Source organism: Macrobrachium rosenbergii, chromosome 26, assembly GCF_040412425.1.
Source record: "Macrobrachium rosenbergii isolate ZJJX-2024 chromosome 26, ASM4041242v1, whole genome shotgun sequence".
NCBI classification, from domain to species: domain Eukaryota; kingdom Metazoa; phylum Arthropoda; class Malacostraca; order Decapoda; family Palaemonidae; genus Macrobrachium; species Macrobrachium rosenbergii.
Window position 1 is genome coordinate 41,060,621 of NC_089766.1, and position 25,000 is coordinate 41,085,620.

Consider the following 25,000-nt stretch of genomic DNA (forward strand, 5'->3'; position numbering starts at 1 on the left):
AAACTGGAAATACCCTGGAATTAAGTGAACTGGATTCAAGAACCATAATAGAGGCGTTAGTATGGGGTCTAGGACTAGTTCTGATGTTTTGGAGTCGAGGCCTCGTGTTGGAGGTAACTTGGAAAGAACTGGGACTGGGTAAGAAGTATTTAATGGTATTACTACAACAAGTGGAAGTGATGACAGCAGCTAGAGTAAGATAATGGGATAGGAACTACTGGTAGCTTTTCTAGCCGTTGGTGAGTGTTCACTTTCAGTATTTATTTTACCAAGCGCATTTTTCATTGACTGTGTACTTTAGCCTTTTTCCGTTTTTCTTCTTATTAATATCCAAAACATAGTAATATTTAACAACTGAAATAGTGCAGGACAACGAAAGTGGCGGAAGCAAAAACAATTTCAGATGTACTTTCTGATGATTACTTTGACTTTTTTCGTACGCCAGTATTAGTTCCATGCTTTTATCATAATTGGTACACCTACACATTTGTAACGGACTGTAAAACGTCAAAACGAGACATCGAAACTCCTTAAGTTTTTATTATTCTGGAATATATCCCGGTGATACTAGACAGCAAAATTAACCGTCGCTGTAACCTGGTATATAATTAAAATCGTGCTGCCTGGTAGCCTCAATAACAGTTCTGAAACTGTATATAATCGCCGTTCATCCATTGTCCGGTTTTAGTACGCATGCCCGGATAGTTTTAGAGTTGCTCCTTTTGATGAAATAAAATTCCTCCTGGTCAGAAAAACCACAAGGGAGTTGGAGGTTTAAAGCACTTCAAAACTCTGGAAGCTTCTCAGTAAAATGTATTTGAGTGGGGCTGGGCCTTTCGGGGTATTAACCCGGTATGCCTCCACCTACTCCTTGCGACGCCGTGTTTAGTACTAGGCCCTCGGGGATCAAAGTATTATATACACCCATTTCTATATTGTGTCGTCGACAAATTATTTTATTAATAATCGATATCTTCGTGTGGCCGTCTACTTTACTTAGCTTGAGTTTACCCTGGACTTTGACAAAGGTGGAGACATATCAGGTAGGTTTGGAAGGAACGACGAATGTTCGGTCGCAATGTTTATAAATAAGTTATTTTAGCTTCATAAAAACTTCCACGTCGTAACTAGTAGTTCATTAGAAGGGAGAACGGGAAGGATTGCATATACAAATGGCAATGCAGGGTGTAGCAAAGACGCGATTTCTGGTTGATTGCTAATTATGGAAATGATCTAAATAGACTAAAGGTTTGAATTTTGTCTGTCTATTGTAATTTTGATAATGGGCAAAGTGACATTACTTTGCAAGTGTGAGACGGGATAAGGATTAATACAGTAATTTGCCCACTGAATGACCAAATAAAAACTTGGAATATTCTTGGATCGAGTCTTGAAGTTTTTCATACGCATGTGGAAAGTTTAATCCGCACTAAGAAGCTCATTGATTTGTATTTTGTGGTTACTTCAATGAGGAAATTGTCGCTGGGAATAATTTATTATTATTTTTTTAACAGCCCATAGCTGAACGTGCGCTATTTATTTCACGTTATTACATATGCCATCTGTTACTTTTGTTCATTTCCCAATTTGCTTTTCGTGGCACTCCAGGGTAAAGTATAATTTTATACCTGAGGGCGTTATCCAACTACGATGAAACTGCACTATCAGAAAACCTTGAACTAGTTACAAACATGAATACATTTACAAAGACTATACTTTTCCAGATAGAGGCGATGATTTGAAAACGTGTTAAACGTCCGGTTCCACCAAGAACCTTTGGGTGAAGCTGCTTGCACTGTTCGTTGCTCCACAGATGTTCAAGGGTTTTGTTAATTTCCTGGTGGTCACCTTGTCTAATGTTGGCCCTTCCATGCCTTGTCTGACTTAGCGGATTGAACAAGAACATATTCGTCTTAATGGACCGAATAAATAATGATGATAGTCCCTAGTTACAGACGCTGTCACGACTTTCGAGTGTCAAGATCCCGCCGAGAGGCCGGTGGGTTGATTGATTGAGTGTAAGATACTAGCGCACACCTACCAAGGTTGCTGACGGAGAGCCTGAGGGTTGAAGGCGGGGGGCGGGGTGGCGTTCAAGTCACAATAGAGAAGCAAAACTCATTTCGAGGCGCGGTAAATTTTTTCTCGCTCTGTGTTGGTCGTAATTCCAGGCTCAACACTTCACTACGCTAGTTAACTTATTTCCTTCGTAAAGGGCGTGCCTTGTCCATTAGCTTATGTAATTTCTTTATAAATAGAGGGAGCCGTGTCAAAAAAAGGACATGAGATGGAAGTGTCAAGTTGTGAGGTTGTGATGTAAGTCATAAATCAAGCTGGAAAGGTTGATACTTTCATAAGGTACAAAGTTGACATTGCAATTACCTGCACAAAACTTCTGTGGGTATTAACTTATTAAAAAATCTAAACCTCACTCGGATGATTTCTTTGCTGGAATTCTCGGGTTGGTTCATCTTGAACAGAAGCCGCCAAGGAAAATATGCCACTGGTGACCGGAAGTAGATACCTGATCATGACAATTTTTCCGCAACCAAAGTTTACCTACAGTCTCCCAGGATTCATTTAGAATGATTTTATCTTACTTATATAAACAGAAGTTACCAATTGAAGGGAAGGGTTCCTGCTCACTGTAACACGAGCGCTTGCGTGCACACATGTACATGAATATATATATATATATAATTATATATATATATATATATATATATATATATATATATATATATATATATATAATATATATATATACAGTTGATATGTATAATTACATATAAAATATATATAGTTATATTTTATATATACATATATATTATATATATATATATTTATTTTATATATACATATATATATATATATATATATATATATATATATATATATATATATATATATATATATATATATATATATATATATATATATATATAATATATGTATAGGCTATATTTGTGTTGTCTGTCTCAGATTTTTATTTCATCAACATAGAGTACAAGTGAGTATGAGTACTAAATGAAAGTTTTCACAGACTAAAGGTCTTTCTCCAGAAACAAGCAGTTCGGTGCAGTTAATGCTGCTTCTTGAACCCTGCAGGAATCTCTCGCTTTTGGGCTGGGCCGACAATAACAGATATATTTCATTCTGGATGGAACCAAGTTTGAGACGACTACCATCTTTATGAATGCTTTATGTACATGTAATCGTTACCGTTACGGATTGACCAGTTTGCTGTGTCTGGTAGTTTTGTTTAGAAATATTTTGTTTAGTTGTTTTCCTATTTAATGTTTTTCATTCTTTGTTGTTTTGGATTTCTTGCCCAGATTTAAAGTGGTGGACGAAATAAAAGAAGCCAACAACAGAATTTAACGTCTCCCCAGACCTCTTAAACGAACAAAATAAAGATGGGAAATCAGAAAAGATTGCCATTCCTGCTTGTGCTGCATAACGCTTCCTTACGTAAGGGATGGTTTAGTATTGGTAACGGGTCCATCATAAGGGAAGCCTATTTTCCCATTTTCGATAGAAGGCATTGTATCGCATCGTAGGCTTCCTAGACGCACTTTTACATATCCCACATTTTGTTGATCAAATGCTCTGTTGCAATAAGATTGAAAATCATGTTCAGTGCAAAACAACTGGTTAGTTGTTTGTGTGAGGTGGTCTAAGACAAGAATTCAAACATTGTAGAGAAGAAATAACACCGAGAAGGAATACCGGGTAACTAGCGGGTACCGTAGCACGGGACAGAGCTCCCAGCAAATGAGCGCGTCCATTTTCCTGGAGTTGCGTGATGTCTGAGGTGCCGTTACACAGGCAAAACCTCCAAACCTGGACCCTGCTGATTTTAAGACCGCGAGGGTGATCGGATTACCGGTAAATATCTCTTTGTCGCCTGCCCAAGTATAAGCGGCTGACCGTGAACCTTTCATTTTGATCAGTTTTATTATAATCTGTATTAAATTGCGTCTGTGAAATCGTGTTTGTGACAAAAAAGAAAAGCATCTGTCGACATTCCTCCGTAGGGGAGTTAGTGCTGTCAGTTTACCTCATGCGGTGCACTGTAGGCATTACTCGAGGTTCTTTGCAGCGTTCCTTCGGCCCCTAGCTGCAACCCCTTTCGTTCCTTTGCCTGTACCTCCGTTCATATTCTCTTTCTTCCATCTTACTTCCCACCCTCTCCTAACAATTGTTTCGTAGTGCAACTGCTTTGAGGTTTTTCTCTTGTTACACCTGTCAAACCTTCAACTCCCAATTTCCGTTTCAGCGCTTATGACACCATAGGTCCCAGCGCTTGGTCTTTGGCGTAAACTCTATATTCTGTTCTATCCTGTCGACATTTAAAATGTTTTATAGGGCAGGAAAGAACAACTGCGTTGTTTACATTTTGGTTTATTGAAGAAAAATGAACATGACTCAGCAAATGGTTTCCCTCAAACCGATGATAGTGTTGATGACTTCGATGGGATGCGAGACTCGTACTAGTGACGTTGGTACAGGTGAGGGCGGGGGGCGGTCGGTTTTATGCTAAGTTCCCACATTCACGTATCAAGGCACGCATGCGCACGCACAGCCGGAATTGGTGAAACTTGCGCATACGCGAGAAAATAGGCCCCGCCCAACTGGATACGTGTCACGGGACGATGTGCGTGATGCATGCGTATTATAGTGCGCCGCAAATGTAAGCACTGCGTAAGGGTGACGTGACGCTGACGAACAAGCGGCGCGCAGGCAGAAGTAGTGCGTGGCAGAGCACGTAACACCAACGCAGTATACCGTGTGTGTTCGTTCTGCGTAACTGAGTTACGCAAACGTCACGTTGGCCCCACGTACTGCGGGGTTAAACCCCAGCTATATAAAGGCCGGCAGCTGCACATGTGAGCTAGTCAATGCCGTAAATACCACAACGACAAGACATACTACCAACGCGCTGAAGCAACATGGACAACATAGCTGAAATGCGTCAACTCATAGCTATAGCACGACGGGTAGACCAGAATTGTCGCCACTTGTCATTGAGTATGTGCACGTCATGTTATTGCTGGAGCTTGCAATGATTGCTGCAAAGCACTTAGAGCAGAAAAAAGGCGCCCAAGGAGGGTGTGGGCGTGGGCCGCACCTGCAGAAAAGGATGGAGCAAGGTCATTATGACAACCTGATGGCGGAGTTGTCAAGCGAAGCCCCAGAGCTGTACAGAAATTTTACCCGGATTGACAAGGACCTCTTCAATGAAATTGTTGAACGGGTCACACCCCACATTCAGAAGAAAGTGACATTCTGGAGGAAACCCATTGAGCCAGGCCTACGTGTTGCTATCACCCCACGCTTCCTCGCTACAGGTGATTCCTGCAGTGTCTGCAATATTCGTTCCGGGTAGCCCACAACACCATTAGTCTCATCATACCAGAGACCTGCAGGGCCATTGTTGCTGCCTTCGGGGATGAGGAACTGCAGGTGCCACAAACACCTGAAGCGTGGCAGGAGGTTGCACGGGGTTTTGAGGAACGATGGAACTTCCCGCACGTAATTGGAGCTATAGATGGGAAGCACATTAGGCTCCGTAACCCTCCCAAGGGCGGTACGCATTACTTCAACTACAAGAAGTTCTACTCCATGGTATTACTTGCAGTTGCTGATGCTTCATACAAGTTCCTGTACGTCGACGTGGGAGCCATTGGGTCAGAGTCAGACGGTGGTGTATTTGCCCAGACCCGACTGGCAGAAATGCTGTTGCAAGAGGAAGCAAATCTTCCCCAACCGGATGCCCTGCCAGGTCAACCTAATGGATCTCCTGTGCCCTACTTCCTAGTTGGCGATGATGCCTTCCCCCTGAGGAATTACCTTATGAAGCCCTACCCCAAAAGAGGACTTAGCAAGGAGGAACGGATTTACAACTACAGGTTAAGTAGGGCACGCAGGACGGTGGAGAACGCCTTTGGGATTCTGGCAAACAGATTCCGAGTATTCCACACTGCAATATGCTTGAAGCCTGACCATATAGAGCCATTAGTGATGTCCGCATGTGTTCTGCACAATATGATCATAAGAAGAAATGCACGAAGACAAGAAGGAGATCAGGAGCACCCTGTCACACATGCTGTCATCCCTGGTAGCTGGAGGAGTGACCCGTCCTTAGAGCAGCCCTTCCAACCGTGACCGGCAACAGTGCAACAAGGGATGCAAAGGAACAGCGTAACTTGCTGAAGGAATACTTTTCATCGGCTGAAGGCTCCGTGCACTGGCAGGAGAACATGATTTAGTTACTCTCATGCATACCTGATTGTTGTAATTACTTAAATGTCTGTTCCTGCCTATATTTTGGACTTATTTAAAATTCAATAATGTATCAATTCAGGATTATTTTGCCCTGTGCATTTGTGTACTTTTGTTTGTTTTAGTTGATTTAATAAAAGATATTGCTCAAATCCATGATATATTACTCTCATCAATACTTGGTAATTGGGAAGAGGATAAAGCGGGACATGACTTTGCAAAATTATGTTTAATCAATATGAAACAAACATACATATAAATAAAAGAAAGAAGATGTAGTTATTTTGCCCTTTTTAATAATTTCTTAACATGGAATCTATTCTGATATGATAATTCTATCATTTTTGAAAGTACCTTCTCTTAACATTGTTTCTATTCTGTTCCTGTATTTATTTTGGACTTATTTAATAATCAATAATGTATCAATTCAGGATTATTTTGCCCTGTGCATTTGTGTACTTCCGTTTATTTTAGTTGATTTAATAAAAGATATTGTTCAAATCCATGATATATTACTCTCATCAATACTTGGTAAATGGGAAGAGGATAGAGTGGGCCATGACATTGCAAATGTATGTTTAATAAATATGAAACAAACATATATATAAATAAAAGAAAGAAGATGTAGTTATTTTGCCCTTTTTAATAATTTCTTAACATGGAATCTATTCTGATATGATAATTCTATCATTTTTGAAAGTACCTTCTCTTAACATTGTTTTTATTCTGAGGTGATAATTCTGTTCTTGAAAGTACCTGCTCTTAGCATTTACATTGTTGATATTCTGATATGAAAATTCTATTTTTTGAAACTACCTTCTCCCCTGATATTTGTGACATTTTATATGACTTGCTAATATTTTGCCTGTTGTCATTTTGCTTCTGTGCACATATGTTACATAAAGTATTTTGAACTTTTTCAAAGTCAATAATGAAATGTTAGTGTATTCAGGTTCATTTTGCCTTCTTTATTTGTGTACTTGCATTATAGCTACTTCATTGAATACATGATATTTGAGCAGAGGATAGAGCTAGACATGATATTGCAAAATATATTTATTTAATATAAAACAGAAACATACACATACATAAAAGCAAAAGGAAAACAACAGTATATACATTAACTCTGTAAATTATTAAGGAATGTCGTGTCAAGCGACAGGTTGCTGAGGTCTTTTGGTGTGGATGTCACCAACTGTGCTTGCAGGAGCGCCAGCTGCTGTGCAGTGAGTGCCCGCTGCTGCTGCGATACCGACAGGCTGGCAGGAACTGCAGGTGCCTGACACTCTGCTGTCACTGCCATGGTGTGGGTCATCATGGCCCTCGACGGCACCGTGGAGCCCTCTTTGGTGGCACGGATGTACCTTTGAATGGCACCAAGCACCTCCATTTTCAGGTGCAGGCCCAGCTGTTCTGACACCTGTGCACACTCATCCTCGACCTCTTGAAAGAACTTCCTCCAGTAGAGGACGCGGGGGTTATGAGGAGGTGGGTCGACAGTCGTCAGCATATCGTCTCGGAGGGCCTCTGCCCTCGTGAAGGCGACGTCGAACAGCTCGGAAACTTGGTGTTTCCGAGCCCTGGTTGTTGCTCGATCAACCGGAGAGGGCGTGGGCGTCGGTGTCGGACCAGAAGAAACATGAGCAGGCAGGTCCAGAACTTGGGCAGGGAGGGCGGCAGCAGGGAGGTGGCAGCAGCACAGGCAGCCTGTAAAAAGAGGAGCGACATATATGAGAACATGGTATAAAATGTACATTGAATGCATGGAAACTATGTAATAACATTATATTCAGTAATAATTATGCATGGAAACACATTAAAACAAACATACCATGGGAAGTCCCAACACCTTTGGCTTCCTTTGACGCACAATGTGTGGCTTCAGGAAGTGGAAAATGTTGAGTATCCATTTCTCCCGGTCCGTCAGCCGTCTGCCCGCCCCTTGGCCACTCTTCTCCGCTGTAAGCCGCCCAAAACGACTCCTGAGGGACGTAAACCACGTCCTCAGTTCATGGCCACTCACGGGAGGAACAAGTGACTGGCCCTTCTCTTCGAAGGCCCTCCACACCTTGGCCTTATCCTTGTAGGCTGTGAGGCCCTTGTTATATATGAACTCGGCCTTGGTCTCCAGCCACTCGCCAACTAGCCTCTCATTTTCCTCCGAGAGGATCACTGACGGGTTCTTCTTGCGGCCTCCTGTAGGGCCATCTCCATCAGGAGTGCTTTCGGTGTCGGCGTCGGCATCCCCTCGTGGGCGTTGTCGTCGGTGGCGGCGGCGGGGTCGCTCGTGAGGCGAGGCAAGGTCCTCTTCCTCCTCCTCAGGTCGCTCTCCGTCACGAGCTCGTCGGCCTCGAGCTGCAGCACAACAGCATCGCTGCCTGAAGGGGGACCATCAGCTTCAGGAGGCTTTGCGTAGGGGGCAACTCCAGCTGCCAGGGCTCCTGGAGTTCTCAGGGCCCCTTTCCTGGTCCTCTTCAGCATGGGTCCTTTGGGCATCTTGGCTGCTGCAATGGACGGCGAAGACGGAGGCGCTGAGGGAGATAGCAACAGGATGCTGGCCGGAGAAGCACTGACCTGGAAGCGCGCCGCCTGCCCCTTTTATCCCAGGTCAAAGCGTTGTCACATCTACGCGGTTGCGGGGGGTGCGGCAGCGTTGCCGCGTCTACTCCCACGCCATTCTGACAGCCACGCAGTGCCCTGGGGCAGCGTGTGCCCCCAGGTAACGGCGTGGCAGCTGCACGGTCAGCCCGCGGGTGGCGCCACGCTGTGCGGGTCGGGCCACGCTACCTGACAGTTGACCTGGCCACCCCCGCAGGGTTTCGAGCAGGCCGAAAGGTTCCTGCCCCCCGGCGCACGGCCAGGTGGTCCGTAACGGTCGCGCCGCATGCTGCCGCATTTACACAGTACTTACGGTACATTTATGTTGTGTTTGCGTTGTTTTTACGTACTCTCTAGCTCCGCCCCGTTCGTGGCCGTGCGTGGGGATGCGTGCCTTGATACGTGAATGTGTGAACGTAGCTTTAGGCCTAGACTGATGTTTTGAAGTAGAGGCCTCTTGTTGGGAGTAATTGTGAAAGAACTGGGAATGGGGAAAGCCTTTGGTGGGTATACAATAACAAGTGGACGACGTGAAGGTAAGCAGTAAGGATTACGTAAATGGGATACGAACTTCTTACAACCGTCTCTGTCTTCAGCTGGTGGTCAGTCTTCACTTTCTTTAGCCTATTTCTTTTACTAAGCTCTTTTCTTCTTGGTTTTCATCGACCGTGTATATCAGCCCGTTTTTTGTTTCTTGTTTATAAGTGTATTCATGCTCAACGACTGTAATTGTGTAGGACGACGAAAAATAGCAAAAACATAAACGATGTAGTTGTAATTCCTGACAGCCACGCAATGCATTTTATTAAATCAGTATTAATGTAATGTTTTTATTATAATTATTTATACAAGCATTTGTGATGAGGTTGTAAAACTTATAAAACTAAAAATTGAACCTACTTCACTGAGTAAAATTATTCTGGAATATATTCCAGTGATACTAGACAGTAAATTGAACCGTTGCTTTAACTGCCTTTAATGTGGGTAGCCAAAATAACAAGTTCTGAAACTGCATACAACCGCTTTGTACACATAAGCTAGTTTTAGTATGCATGTCGCAATATTTTTAGAGTTGTTTTATCCATTGAAATAAAATTCATCTTGATCAGAAAAGCCTCAGGGAGTTGGACATTGAAAGCAATTCGGACTTTGAACTCTTTTCAGTGAAAAATGATTTGCGTGGGATGGGCCTATGTAACAGTTGAACTTTGCAGGATTTCAACTCTTTGAACCAACGTGGAATGAAGCAATTTGTGTCAAGGGTCGGGTGTTGTAATGTTTTGCTTATTAAATGAGTTTTCTGGTCGATAATTTTCCTTGTAGTTCTCGAAAGAACGAAGTATGTTCGTTCGTCATGTGTACAAATAAGATATTTTAGTTTTATAAAAAACATTCCTCTGCTTTCTTGTCTTGACTCTGGTGGTCACTGTTTTGGGAAAGAGCAGGGCCGGAAGGATAATTAAGACACGACTTATGATTGGTCATTAGATATGCAGATGATCTACTTAGACTCGAGATATTACTTTGTCTTTTTGTGGTAATTTTGGAAGTGGCGCTTAGTGAGATCATGATGCACCATTTTCAGAATTACTGGCGATATTATTATTATTAGATGAAACCTATCCACATGGGGATAAGAATGAATACAGTTACTTAATAAAAACTTAGAATATTCTTGGAGTCTTCAAGAGAAGGAACATACAGTCTTACATACACACGTGAAAAGCTGCAGTCCTTCCTAAGAGGCTGAACTGATTTTAATTGTGTGGGATTCGCAAATCATTGTCGAGAAAACAAAGAAATGGTCGCTGTGAAGAATTGATTGATTTCATTTTTATAGACATTAGGCTCTAGCTTAACGCTTACTATTTGTTTCAGTTTACTACATGTGGCCACGGTTTTTTTTTTTTTTTTTTTCATTTTCCACTTTGCTTTTAGCGCTGTTTCACGGTAAATATAAATGTGGGCTTGAAGGCTTTCTCCGATCAGCCACCTTCACCAAACTCTCTCTCTCTCTCTCTCTCTCTCTCTCTCTCTCTCTCTCGTTAAATTCCCTTTATGAATGGAGTTAAACATCAAGTCATACTAGAAAAACCCGAGAATATTTGCCACTGCAAATCAGTCATTCTCTCTCTCTCTCTCTCTCTCTCTCTCTCTCTCTCTCTCTCTCTCTCTCTCTCTCTCTCTCTCTCTCTCTCCATTTTAATCAGATAAGTGCCAGGATATATGTATGTATGTATATATCATGTTTATTTAAAGTAATGAATTTCAGACAGAATAATTGATCACGGGTCAGAAAAGTATTTTCAATGAAAGATCTTCAAAGTTATTCCCTGGTTGGTCAGCTAATATAAATTTATATATATTAATGGAAAAATGAAATATGTCAACTTGCACCCGCATCCACAGATTTGCAATGAAAATAGGGAGCGAAAGGAAGAGAATAAATCCGGGGAAAGACAGAGGGTCCAAACATCATACGTCATACTGAAGAAGTTTTATCCGGACGCTTAACTTATATGCCACAGATTCGTTCCAGAGTCATGGGAGGCATCAATCTCTGGGCCGGGCGTAGAGGGGCGGGGGGTGCATAGCGTGCCATGAATATGAAATGGAAGAGACATTTCTCTGAAATCTCTGGTTAATCTCTCAATATATTTCTCTTTTTATAGATTTTTGATGCAGAAACCTCTCCCTTCATGAAAATTCTCATTGCTCTTTTTTTTTTTTTTTTTCTTTTTGTTTCCACGTACACTGAAATGTATCTTTAGAGTGAAACAGTTCAATAATTTTTTTATTTACTCTATAATACAGCACCAGTGCTTACGTCAATCTTTGTTTTTTGAGCTTTCGATGCTGTGGAAACTTATACTCAACATTTATTTCTCTCCCTTTTCTGCTTCCCATATACTAATTGTTTTAAAGAAATTCTGTTGCAAAAATTGGTAAAATAGTATTGGAATAAATACCAATTACACATGTTCTTTAAAATGAAACAATGCAATTACATTAATACTGTTGTTGGAATCAGTTACTGATAGAATTCATCAGTGAGCTAAATCACTGGCAAATTATTTGTGCCTGATTACAAAGTGAAATTGACTTTTCCCAACAAACTATTTATACTCGGAACTGTTATTGAATACACTGACATATAAACGCAAATGAATGTACGGTATCCAAGTCAAAGGACAGAATTATTCGAGAATCAAACCATCATATTTGCACCAGTTATGATTCTCATAAATTTATTTCAAATTGCTAATGCACAGCTGCCAATTTATAACACAGATGAGAAAGTTATCGGATTAGTGCACAGGAGCTACCAGCAAGTTAGACATGATGGCAGGACATAATTTGCCATATACCTCTATTATTTTTCTGAAGCACTAAACTTTGAAGTTGAGTTTATCTCATAACTACATTGTTTTAAACGTTCAACACCATTTGCTCTCGTAAGGAGCTGAATCAGGCTCATTCTAGTCTCAAGTGCTCAGTCTCTTGATGTCGTGGCTTGCTCCACCCTGAAAGACCTAGAAGCACCATTGCGGATCTTTATGCTACGTTCACACATTCATGTATCAAGGCACGCATGCCCACGCACGGCCACGAACGGGGCGGAGCCAGAGAGTACGTAAAAACAACGCAAACACAACGTAAATGTACCGTAAGTACTGTGTAAATGCGGCAGCATGCGGCGCGACTGTTACGGACCACCTGGCCGTGCGCCGGGGGACAAGAACCTTTCGGCCTGCTCGAAACCCTGCGGGGGTGGCCAGGTCAACTGTCAGGTAGCGTGGCCCGACCCGCACAGCGTGGCGCCACCCGCGGGCTGACCGCGCAGCTGCCATGCCGTTACCTGGGGGCACACGCTGCCCCAGGGCACCGCGTGGCTGTCAGAATGGCGTGGGAGTAGACGCGCAACGCTGCCGCACCCTCGCAACCGCCAGATGTGGCAACACTTTGACCTGGGATAAAGGGGCAGGCGGCGCGCTTCCAGGTCAGTGCTTCTCCGGCCAGCATCCTGTTGCTATCTCCCTCAGCGCCTCCGTCTTCGCCGTCCACTGCAGCAGCCAAGATGCCCAAAGGACCCATGCTGAAGAGGACCAGGAAAGGGGCCCTGAGAACTCCAGGAGCCCTGGCAGCTGGAGTTGCCCCCACGCAAAGCCTCCTGAAGCTGATGGTCCCCTTCAGGCAGTGATGCTGTTGTGCTGCAGCTCGAGGCCGACGAGCTTGTGACGGAGAGCGACCTAGAGGAGGAGGAAGAGGACCTTGCCCTCGCCTACGAGAGCGACCCCGCCGCCGCCGCCACCGCCACCGACGACAACACCCACGAGGGGGATGCCGACGCCGACTCCAAAAGCACTCCTGATGGAGATGGCCCTACAGGAGGCCGCAAGAAGAACCCGTCAGTGATCCTCTCGGAGGAAAATGAGAGGCTAGTTGGCGAGTGGCTGGAGACTGAGGCCGAGTTCATATATAACAAGGGCCTCACAGCCTACAAGGATAAGGCCAAGGTGTGGAGGGCCTTCGAAGAGAAGGGCCAGTCACTTGTTCCTCCCGTGAGTGGCCATGAACTGAGGACGTGGTTTACGTCCCTCAAGAGTCGTTTTGGGCGGCTTACGGCGGAGAAGAGTGGCAAAGGGGCGGGCAGACGGCTGACGGACCGGGAGAAATGGATACTCAACATTTTCCACTTCCTGAAGCCACACATTGTGCGTCAAAGGAAGCCAAAGGTGTTGGGACTTCCCATGGTATGTTTGTTTTAATGTTTCCATGCATAATTATTACTGAATATAATGTTATTACATAGTTTCCATGCATTCAATGTACATTTTATACCATGTTCTCATATATGTCGCTCCTCTTTTTACAGGCTGCCTGTGCTGCTGCCACCCTCCCTGCTGCCGCCCTCCCTGCCCAAGTTCTGGACCTGCCTGCTCATGTTTCTTCTGGTCCGACACCGATGCCCACGCCCTCTCCGGTTGATCGAGCAATAACCAAGGCTCGGAAACACCAAGTTTCCGAGCTGTTCGACGTCGCCTTCACGAGGGCAGAGGCCCTCCGGGACGATATGCTGACGACTGTCGACCCACCTCCTCGTAACCCCCGCGTCCTCTACTGGAGGAAGTTCTTTCAAGAGGTCGAGAATGAGTGCACACAGGTGTCAGAACAGCTGGGCCTGCACCTGAAAATGGAGGTGCTTGGTGCCATTCAAAGGTACATCCGTGCCACCAAAGAGGGCTCCACGGTGCCGTCGAGGGCCATGATGACCCACACCATGGCAGTGACAGCAGAGTGTCAGGCACCTGCAGTTCCTGCCAGCCTGTCGGCATCGCAGCAGCAGCGGGCACTCACTGCACAGCAGCTGGCACTCCTGCAAGTACAGTTGGTGACATCCACACCAAAAGACCTCAGCAACCTGTCGCTTGACACGACATTCCTTAACAATTTACAGAGCTAATGTATATACTGTTGTTTTTCCTTTTGCTTTTATGTATGTGTATGTTTCTGTTTTATATTAAATAAATATATTTTGCAATATCATGTCTAGCTCTATCCTCTGCTCAAATATCATGTATTCAATGAAGTAGCTATAATGCAAGTACACAAATAAAGAAGGCAAAATGAACCCGAATACACTAACATTTCATTATTGACTTTGAAATAAGTTCAAAATACTTTATGTAACATATGTGCACAGAAGCAAAATGACAACAGGCCAAATATTAGCAAGTCATATAAAATGTCACAAATATCGGGGAGAAGGTAGTTTCAAAAAGATAGAATTTTCATATCAGAATATCAACAATGTAAATGCTAAGAGCAGGTACTTTCAAGAACATAGAATTATCACCTCAGAATAAAAACAATGTTAAGAGAAGGTACTTTCAAAAATGATAGAATTATCATATCAGAATAGATTCCATGTTAAGAAATTATTAAAAAGGGCAAAATAACTACATCTTCTTTCTTTTATTTATATATATGTTTGTTTCATATTTATTAAACATGCATTTGCAATGTCATGGCCCGCTCTATCCTCTTCCCATTTACCAAGTATTGATGAGAGTAATATATCATGGATTTGAACAATATCTTTTATTAAATCAACTAAAATAAACAAAAGTACACAAATGCACAGGGCAAAATAATCCTGAATTGATACATTATTGAATTTTAAATAAGTCCAAAATATATGCAGGAAGAGACATTTAAGTAATTACAACAATCAGGTATGCATGAGAGCTAAATCATGTTCTCCTGCCAGTGCACGGAGCCTTCAGCCGATGAAAAGTATTCCTTCAGCAAGTTACGCTGTTCCTTTGCATCCCTCGTTGCAGTGTTGCCGGTCACGGTTGGAAGGGCTGCTCCTAAGGACGGGTCACTCCTCCAGCTACCAGGGATGACAGCATGTGTGACAGGGTGCTCCTGATCTCCTTCTTGTCTTCGTGCATTTCTTCTTATGATCATATTGTGCAGAACACATGCAGACATCACTAATGGCTCTATATGGTCAGGCTTCAAGCATATTGCAGTGTGGAATACTCGGAATCTGTTTGCCAGAATCCCAAAGGCGTTCTCCACCGTCCTGCGTGCCCTACTTAACCTGTAGTTGCAAATCCGTTCCTCCTTGCTAAGTCCTCTTTTGGGGTAGGGCTTCATAAGGTAATTCCTCAGGGGGAAGGCATCATCGCCAACTAGGAAGTAGGGCACAGGAGATCCATTAGGTTGACCTGGCAGGGCATCCGGTTGGGGAAGATTTGCTTCCTCTTGCAACAGCATTTCTGCCAGTCGGGTCTGGGCAAATACACCACCGTCTGACTCTGACCCAATGGTTCCCACATCGACGTACAGGAACTTGTATGAAGCATCAGCAACTGCAAGTAATACCATGGAGTAGAACTTCTTGTAGTTGAAGTAATGCGTGCACCGCCCTTTGGGAGGGTTACGGAGCCTAATGTGCTTCCCATCTATAGCTCCAATTACGTGCGGGAAGTTCCACCGTTCCTCAAAACCCCGTGCAACCTCCTGCCACGCTTCAGGTGTTTGTGGCACCTGCAGTTCCTCATCCCCGAAGGCAGCAACAATGGCCCTGCAGGTCTCTGGTACGATGAGACTAATGGTGTTGTGGGCTACCCGGAACGAATATTGCAGACTCTTGTATGAATCACCTGTAGCGAGGAAGCGTAGGGTGATAGCAACACGTAGGCCTGGCTCAATGGGTTTCCTCCAGAATGTCACTTTCTTCTGAATGTGGGGTGTGACCCGTTCAACAATTTCATTGAAGAGGTCCTTGTCAATCCGGGTAAAATTTCTGTACAGCTCTGGGGCTTCGGTTGACAACTCCGCCATCAGGTTGTCATAATGACCTTGCTCCATCCTTTTCTGCAGGTACGGCCACGCACACACCCTCCTTGGGCGCCTTTTTTTCTGCCCTAAGTGCTTTGCAGCAATCATTGCAAGCTCCAGCAATAACATGACGTGCACATACTCAATGACAAGTGGCAACAATTCTGGTCTATCCGTACGTGCTATAGCTATGAGTTGACGCATTTCAGCTATGTTGTCCATGTTGCTTCAGCACGTTGGTAGTATGTCTTGTCGCTGTGGTATTACGGCATTGACTAGCTCACATGTGCAGCTGCCGGCCTTTATATAGCTGGGGTTTAACCCCGCAGTACGTAAATAACGTGACGTTTGCGTAACTCAGTTACGCAGAACGTAACACATACGGTATACGTACGTTGGTGTTACGTGCTCTGCCACGCACTACTTCTGCCTGCGCCGCCGCTTGTTCGTCAGCGTCACGTCACCCTTACGCAGTGCTTACATTTGCGGCGCACTATAATACGCATGCATCACGCACATCGTCCCGTGACACGTATCCAGTTGGGCGGGGCCTATTTTCTTGCGTATGCGCAAGTTTCACCAATTCCGGCTGTGCGTGCGCATGCGTGCCTTGATACGTGAATGTGTGAACCTAGCATCATGCATGGCTGACTAGGCACACACACAGCTTATCCAGCTGCCATATTTGATCTTACAGGGCATAATTTGATGCGCTGTTCCACCTTCCACCAGAGACTGAAGTAGAATATGATAGTTGGTTTTCTGTTGGGGCAAACTGTTGCAGTGCAGGGATTCGAACCAGCGGGTCCCCGCTTGGGTTTTGTGACACGCCCATTCAGTCCAGGACCAGCCGGCATTCTTAGCCATACCTCTGAATCTTTGTCTCCACCTCCCAGGGGTGATCTCATACGCCTTAGCGATGGCCTCACGGACTGCAGCCATGTCTCCTCGTTGATCTCTGTCCAGGGCTCGGTGAGCAGCCTTAGCCTTCCCGTCTAGGTGCTTGGTAAGCAGTAAGGCCCTCTCAGCCAGGCTGACGTCATAGGTCTCGAAGAGGGTTTTTACACTCATATACTCCTGCATTCACCTTGAAGCGGGTATAGAACAGAATATAGAATTTAGGCCAAAGACCAAGCGCTGAGACCCATGAGGTCATTCAGCTCTGAAGCAGAAATTGACAGCAAGCAGTTGCGCTATGAAACAATTGTTAGAGGGTGGAAGGTAAGATGGAAAAAAGAGAATATGAATGGAGTTACAGTAAAGGGAATGAAAAGGATTGCAGTTAGGGGCCGAAAGGACTGCAAAAAACAGTAAGTAATGCCTACAGTGCACTGGCTGCACTACCCTCCTACGAGGTTGAAGCAGGTACAGAACATTTTATGTGGAAAAATCCCAAGCATCGAAAAGTATCCCCATTTCTCCATTTTTATAAAGAGATTCAAAATACTTTCCCTAAAACTCCTTAACATAGGGAGACTCGAATTTGCCTCCATTGCTTAGTTATGAGAGGGAGAGAGGCCAGGGAACCCTTTTCCCCATTCGGAAGTCCTGGGGGAAATCTCACAATAGAAGGTTTGATGCATCAAAATGAGTTTTGGAATACCTCGGTCTGAATGTGACAGGCCCTTGACAGAGCTCACCTTTTCGGGAAACTTTTCTTTTGGGGAAAAACAAACGTCAGTTTGAGCGATCGACTCAGACGACTGAGTCACTTTATCAGGGCTGGAGGAAATTATGAAAGGGTCCAGAACACTGAACGAGTGAATGGCAAATTATGCGAGTGGTATTTTCATGGGAAATTTCGTCGCATTCTTCAAAAACTAAGGTAAGCTACTAATTGATAGATTCTATAGCTAAAATAGCAATGTAAGTTTAGTATTAAATCTTGAATGAGTGAATGAACATTAAGAGGTATCAGTAGCATAATTAGAAAAACGAGGCAGTGAATATGCTCCCAAAATCAAATAAAAATAGCCCACCTATGATTTGAATATATACAGTACATGTCATATGTGGCTCGAGAAAGCCATCTTCATATTTTCTGTGAACTTTTCATATCACCAAACCATGGCTGACTTCTTATATCGGAGATTGGATCAGTGGAACTTATAAAACCGTCTACAACAGTCGCGCAATTTGCAAAAATTCCTTTATCAGAAAGATTTGGAGAAATGTATTCATATAATGCAGGCAGACTTCAGTTATCTTTTTTTTATCTCTATACTAATTTATTTTTTTTTTTAATTAGTAAGATCTCTTCTTTCTGTATTTCCCTTTACCTCCTCTTACTTCTTCCAATGAATATATACCATATTCTTTGGAAGCTTGAACTCCAAGTCAATGGCCCCTGTGGGCTTGGTCCATAAGAAAAGGTTTCATTTTCTGAATAATAATAATAATAATAATAATAATAATAATAATAATAATAATAATAATAATAATAATAATAATAATAATAATATCATTTTGAGATCACCAGTATGAGTGGTATGCACTTGGAATGACAATAAAATATATGTAAAATGGGTAAAATATATGTAAAGTGGGGAAAATAAAAAAGTCACATGACCAAAATATCAGCAAATCTTCGACAGAAAAAAATGAAGATTAATGGACAGTTCCGTGATTTTGTTTTGCACAATCTTCAGTACTGAGGTATGTTCTGAAAATGAGCTCATGAAAAACACCTGGTATGACTTGTATGTATGTATGTATGCGCAAATAGTCGGAGATGAATAATTGTGTTTAGATTAATAGTAGATTGAAAGTCAATTTCCAGTTCATTGATTTTTCAAGCTTTCACCCTATCTCTCTTTTTCCAAAGTGAATGGAAAAGGCAAAGCTTCACTCTTTTAATTTTTTTTTATTAATGGTTCCGGAAATTTGATGACCGGACAGCCCCATCATCATGGGTGGAATTTCCAAAAATACTTGAGAATCCCATGTTATACAAGACTGAAGATAGAGAGATAGGGATTTACTTCAGCCAGAAGCCAGAATGCTGTTTGGAAAGTCGCTGTGACTGCTGACCAGGCAGTTTGACAGGGACAGGGTCCGGTCATCATGTAGGCGTCCCAGATGTGCTGAGAGGGTATCATACACTTGGTCCCCTCACCTTCTTCCTTTCTGAACGGATACTGCTCTTCTGCTGTCAGTCCTTCTAGTTTCTTTCTTACTACCCAATCAAAATCCCCAGTCGTTCTGGCATCTGTCTTACCGGCCCAGTCAAAATCCTGCCTCACACCTTCGTCAATATGCTTCAGTAATGTTATGGTTCTATAGTTCTTATTCCCCTGTAACACCCTTACAAAGAAACAATTAATCATCTCAACTATTTTTTGGAGCCCCTCCCTCTTTGAGGTGTATCTTACACACCCTAGTCATCCACTAAATCACCCTCTCACTTCACTTATAAACACAAGTTTTTGGGTTTCTTTTCATTCTTCAACCTCCTCTTGATTGCTGGCCTTGCATCCCCACCAGGTACTTTCACAAGCATTCTTGGCTTACTCCTACTCACCACTGCCACTCCAATATCATTCAGATCTGCCTCATCTATCCATCATATTTTTGTCTACTTATGAATATTTTTCTTTTGGAACCATGTATTTCTTCATTCTCAAGATCTTGCCAAAACCCTACTTGGCAAAAACCCAGGCTGTCCATGTCACCATGCAATGAAATCACCTAGCACAAACATGCTTTCAGGTTCTTTCTACCCAGTAGGAGGAATAGATTGTTGTTCTCTTAAAAACATTCCGGCCCTCTCAGAATTGAGGAATAAAAACTGTATCAATGTCACCACAGTGTGTGTATTGTGGGTCATTTTATGACTGGGTGAAAGGGGGTTTTCACGGCCAAACATAGAATTCACTTTGCAAAAAATTGTAGGAAATGAAATGAAAATAAAGTCTGGTGATTGTGGCTGGGCTTGAATGTAGTTCGAAGGATAATTATACATTTGATTTGCTAGAGGAGTGAGTGTGCTGAATATGACTGGAATAACTGAGATGAAAGACGAGTTATCCATTGCACAGAATTCAGTATAGAAAAAAAGAGTAACGGATTCAGGGAATGAATATGGGTAGCACTTGTTGTGTCAGAAAAACTGTGGGTAGCTGAAAGGACACAAATGAGTTGGTCAAAGGATTTTTGAAAGTAAGGTGAGGTGTGGCTGGAGAAAATTTTTTCATAGTAAGAGTATTTAGTGAAGTCATGAACATTAAGTGGAAGCGGTTTTTAGGAGAACCTGAATCCGCATTTCGCTTGGATGAAGAACAAAAGCAAATACTGTAGACAGTAACAGTGACAGTGAAATTACAGCAAAATTTTGGCTGATAGTATGGAGTGAAAAGAGTGAATGAGAACGAGGAGAGCCATTCTCTTAAGAAACAGCTGTTATCGTTCAGCACATTGTGTCGTTTTGCTTCAGTCTCGGTTTTCCTCTTTCCTTCATTCGCAGCTGCAGGGGTATTGTGAAGTGGGACAGCCATAACAATGAGTCCAGCAGTAGTTCAATTGAGGAGACCGAGATGAATAAGGCTCTTTGGTGGATGTAAAACGTTCTTGCGCTGAGGAAAGAACTAATTTTCGTTTGGGTGTTGTCATGGCCTCGTTGGACCACAACACAATCTAGGTCCACAGGACCATAAATAATCAAAGATACCACAAATTAAGGTGTTCAAAAGGTAGCCAACCACTAAGGTGGGAGCAAACCCAAGTAAATGCAGCACAAGAATAACTCAAGGGGGATAGCAAAACAATAAAAAAAAACAATATATATTATTATTCAAAAATACAAGAAATTATTACTAGGCCTCTTCATAAGCATTAAAACAAAAATCATTTACACACAACACATACACCAATAATTAGGCAACACATTCAACCTCTGAAGGAGGAAAGGGGGCCCAGAGAGGAATAGAAAACAAAAAGAAAGGAATAACCTGACTTTTACATGCTAAAGGATGATTATGAAATGATGCAAGTCTCCTCCCAAAATCACTCCAATGAAGGCCGAGGACAGCAAATCTCAATATAGAGTTAATCATACACTCAACTGACTACTGCAGCACTGCCATGATCCCAGTCATCTCCGAAATAATTATGGATGCCGTGATCCCAGTAATCTTCATCAGTGCTTTATAATATAAGTGGATGACACGCCTTACCGTCGCCAAGCGAGGCCCCTCTGGCAAGTACTGCACCAGAGGCAATGATGAAATGGCGAAGATCAAGAGAAACTGCCAGCTGAAGATATATATATTCTCAGACTTGCTGTAATTCCATGAGCAGAGAAAAAGCAGGCTCACTAGTCAAGGTGCAGATACCAACTGCCTGCAGCTCGGAAATCAGGTCTCAAGTCAATTCAGCAGAGCCAAAATATGGAGGGGAGAAACAGGGATCGTGGTCTTGCCGGGCACATTAGAAAACAAGTCCCTATATTTTAAAACCAAATTTCTCAAGGATTGATGCTCATCTTTACCCAAGTGACTCAACATCTGAGGTAAATTTTCTAAAGCCTCGACATTACCTGCCAGCCATTCACTATCTTTCAAGTAAACGTCCCTATCCTCTGAAAAAGCAATCATTATTAGGCTCATCTGAAAAAGAAGCATTATTACTAACAAAGTCACTTTACAGTCTTGAAGAGCCGCAATTGGCCTAACCTTCTCTCTTTCATGGAAGGTTTTCATCATATTTATATGTACCAATTGATGAGGCTTTCTCCTATCTGGCGTTTCCACCAAGAAATTAACATTATTTACCTTTCTTTAATACCTTCCATGGTCCCTGAAGGTAGCTTTGAGAGAATTACCTGGGATAGGTAACAGAACCAGTACCTTCTGTCCTACATCGAAGTCCCGTGTCACAGTCTTTCTGTCAAAATAAAATTTCATTTTCTTCTGACTTTCCAACAAATTCTCACCTGCAAAAGACCAAGCCCTGGTTAATTTAGCATTCAAATTATTAAGGTAATCATACAGATTCAAATCAGGTGCATCTCCTCCCAAGCCTCTCTCACCATATCGAGCGGACCCCTTACAGAATGTCCAAAAATCAAATTAAAAGGAGAGAGACTGAGAGATTGACCAGGAATAGAGCGGAATGCGAATAAGAGGAAGGGAAGGTTTTATCCCATTCAGCCCCATTCACAATACAATATTTCTTTAACATGCTTTTCATAGTTTGGTGAAAACGCTCCAAAGCACCCTGTGACTCTGGATGATAAGGCGAAGACGTTACATGTTTAATCCCCAATTCAGTCATTTTCTGCTTAAAATAACGACTCGTGAAGTTAGTACCGCAGTCAGACTGAATTACCTTCGGAAGACCAAATTTTGAAAAGAAACCTATTAATGCCTCTACAATCTTTTCACTCCTTATGGACCGCAAGGGGATTGCCTCGGGGTACCGAGACATACGATCCATAATAGTGAAAATATACTCATCTCCACTCTTTGACTTTGGGAGAGGACCAACAACATCAATTAACACTTCGCGAAAAGGTTCAGACAAAACAGGGATAGGTATTAACGGAGCCTTTGGAATAGGTAGATTAGGTTTGCCGATTCTCTGACAAACTTCACAACTATTAAAAATTTTTTTTACATCACCTTTCAACTTAGGCCAAAAGAAATTATTCAATAACCTACCGACTGTTTTGTGAATACCAAAATGTCCCACCATCACATTCTCTTGAGCTAATGACATCAACTCATGACGGTAACATTCAGGAACCACAATCTGTCGAATAATTTCGTAATCCTCCCCCGAGGCATGCATTGGTCTACTTACTCTATACAATATTCTATTAATTACCTTAAACATAGGAACAGTCACATTCGTTATCCCACCAGAATCAATAAGGAGGCTACCAAACTCCTTTTTCTGAGCCAAAACAGGTTCTTTAACAGTCCAATTGGGTTTTAATCTAACACCACTACTATCTACAGCTACATCACTACGTCATAAACTACTCAAATCAACATCGACTGTTGACTCTGCAGCGTCAACAGCCTTTGCTTCAGCACGAGTGACTACCGCTACTTCCACATCCGGATTAATCACAATTGGCACGGACTTATTCTCATACACAACCTCATTTCCGAGAACCACATCCACCTTTTTAATCGGAAATTTATCAACAATAGCCAAACGGATATTCCCCGAAAAATAAGGACAACTAAGATGAAATAGACCAATTGGATACGATTTTACCGTGTCCGGGAAACCACTCAAAATAACAAACTCCCGATTCTCATACACAAAATCATTCGGGACCGAATCTCTAAGAATTAATGATTGCGCAGCTCCGGTATCACGTAAAATATTCACTTTCCTCCCTTGACCTTTACCATCCAGCGAGACTTCACCCACGGCCAGAAAATCACCGAAGGAACTACCAGTCTCTGACTTTCTTAGTCATTGAGTCGAGGGCAGAGATCCAACCTGACTAGCACTTTTCTCAACCGCCATCATCGGATTACCTTTACTATTACGTACCTTTTTCCAAGCATTACACGTTCTTTTGACATGACCCCGCTTGTTACAGAAAAAGCACGTCAAATACTTAGACTTTTGTGGATCATAAACATCCGACTCCCTAAGTCTGTTATTTTGCGAGTACCACACCTTTGATTGACCATTCGGAGAAACCTTATTTGATTGTACATTCTGAGACACATTATTCTTTCGATTATTAAAATTACCAGATTTCCCAGAATAACCCCAACGTGATTTTTCCTTAGGTATCGTCTCTTTCATAGTATCTTTGAGACAAAAAGTACTCATCTGATGCCACAGCAACCTCCTGAAGGGAATCTAATTTCAGTTCCTCTAAATGAACCTTCAAACGATCAGGAGTACACCTTTTGAACTCTTCAACCAACAGCAACTGCTTTAACTTATCAAAATCGTCCACCTCTTTAGATTTCAACCAATCAGTAGCAAATTGCTCTTTACTCCTTGCAAATTCTACGAAAGTCTGATTTTCATTTTTCCTTAAATTACGGAACCTTTGCCGATAGGCCTCCGGCACGAGCTCATATGCCTTCAACATTATCGCCTTTACACTTTCATAATCCGAGGAGAGATTTTCTTCTGAAGTTACATACACCTTTTGGGCTTTCCCAATCAATTTACTCTGCATATGGGTAGTCCATAATCCAATAGGCCATTCTAACTTATTAGCAATTCTTTCGAATGACATAAAGAACTCTGCCACGTTATCTTCCTGGAAGTTCGGGACAAACTTCAAAGCCTGAGCTAAATTTGAGAAGGAGGAGGAAGCCTCATCACGAGAAGGAGACCCTGGTGACCCTGGCGTTTGCAAAGCCAACTTAGCTAACTCATGCTGCCTTTCTCTCTCTCTCTCTCTCTCTCTTCAAACACCATTTTTTGCTGGTCTATTTCCATTTGTTTTAGACTAATCTGTCTATCCAAAATTTCTACTGACAAGACCTCTTCTTTCCTAACCTTGGGTTTTGGCTCCTGTCTTAGTCTCCTTAACACACTCATAAACCTTTAGCAATAGTATACCCTTCCTCATTGATACTGTTCTCTCCACTTGAAAAAATCTGCCACAGATTCTAACTCCTCTTTGTTTAATTCAGCCAACCTATCCTGCCATCCCTCTCCTTCAAGCAACTCTACGACATTCATATCCTCCATTTTGATTACGAATAATCACAACACTTTACCTATAACAAAATTATTTCACTTGCAATATTGCCAACCAATCAAACACTGAGGAGGTGTAACC

At 42.6% G+C, this 25,000-nt stretch overlaps 1 protein-coding gene across 2 annotated transcripts in view; it reads left to right on the forward strand.

The window, feature by feature from the left end:
- The window catches only part of LOC136853137 (scoloptoxin SSD14-like), a 342,771-nt gene that overhangs the window by 126,569 nt on the left and 191,202 nt on the right, over positions 1-25,000 (forward strand). The window contains exon 1 of one of the 2 annotated variants that reach the window (XM_067128439.1): positions 1-59. This exon is cut by the window's left edge and continues 288 nt beyond it. The exons of the other annotated variant lie outside the window; for it this stretch is intronic. The gene's annotated coding sequence lies outside the window, so the exon portion shown is untranslated. The remainder of the gene's footprint in view (positions 60-25,000) is intronic. 2 annotated transcript variants of the gene reach the window in all.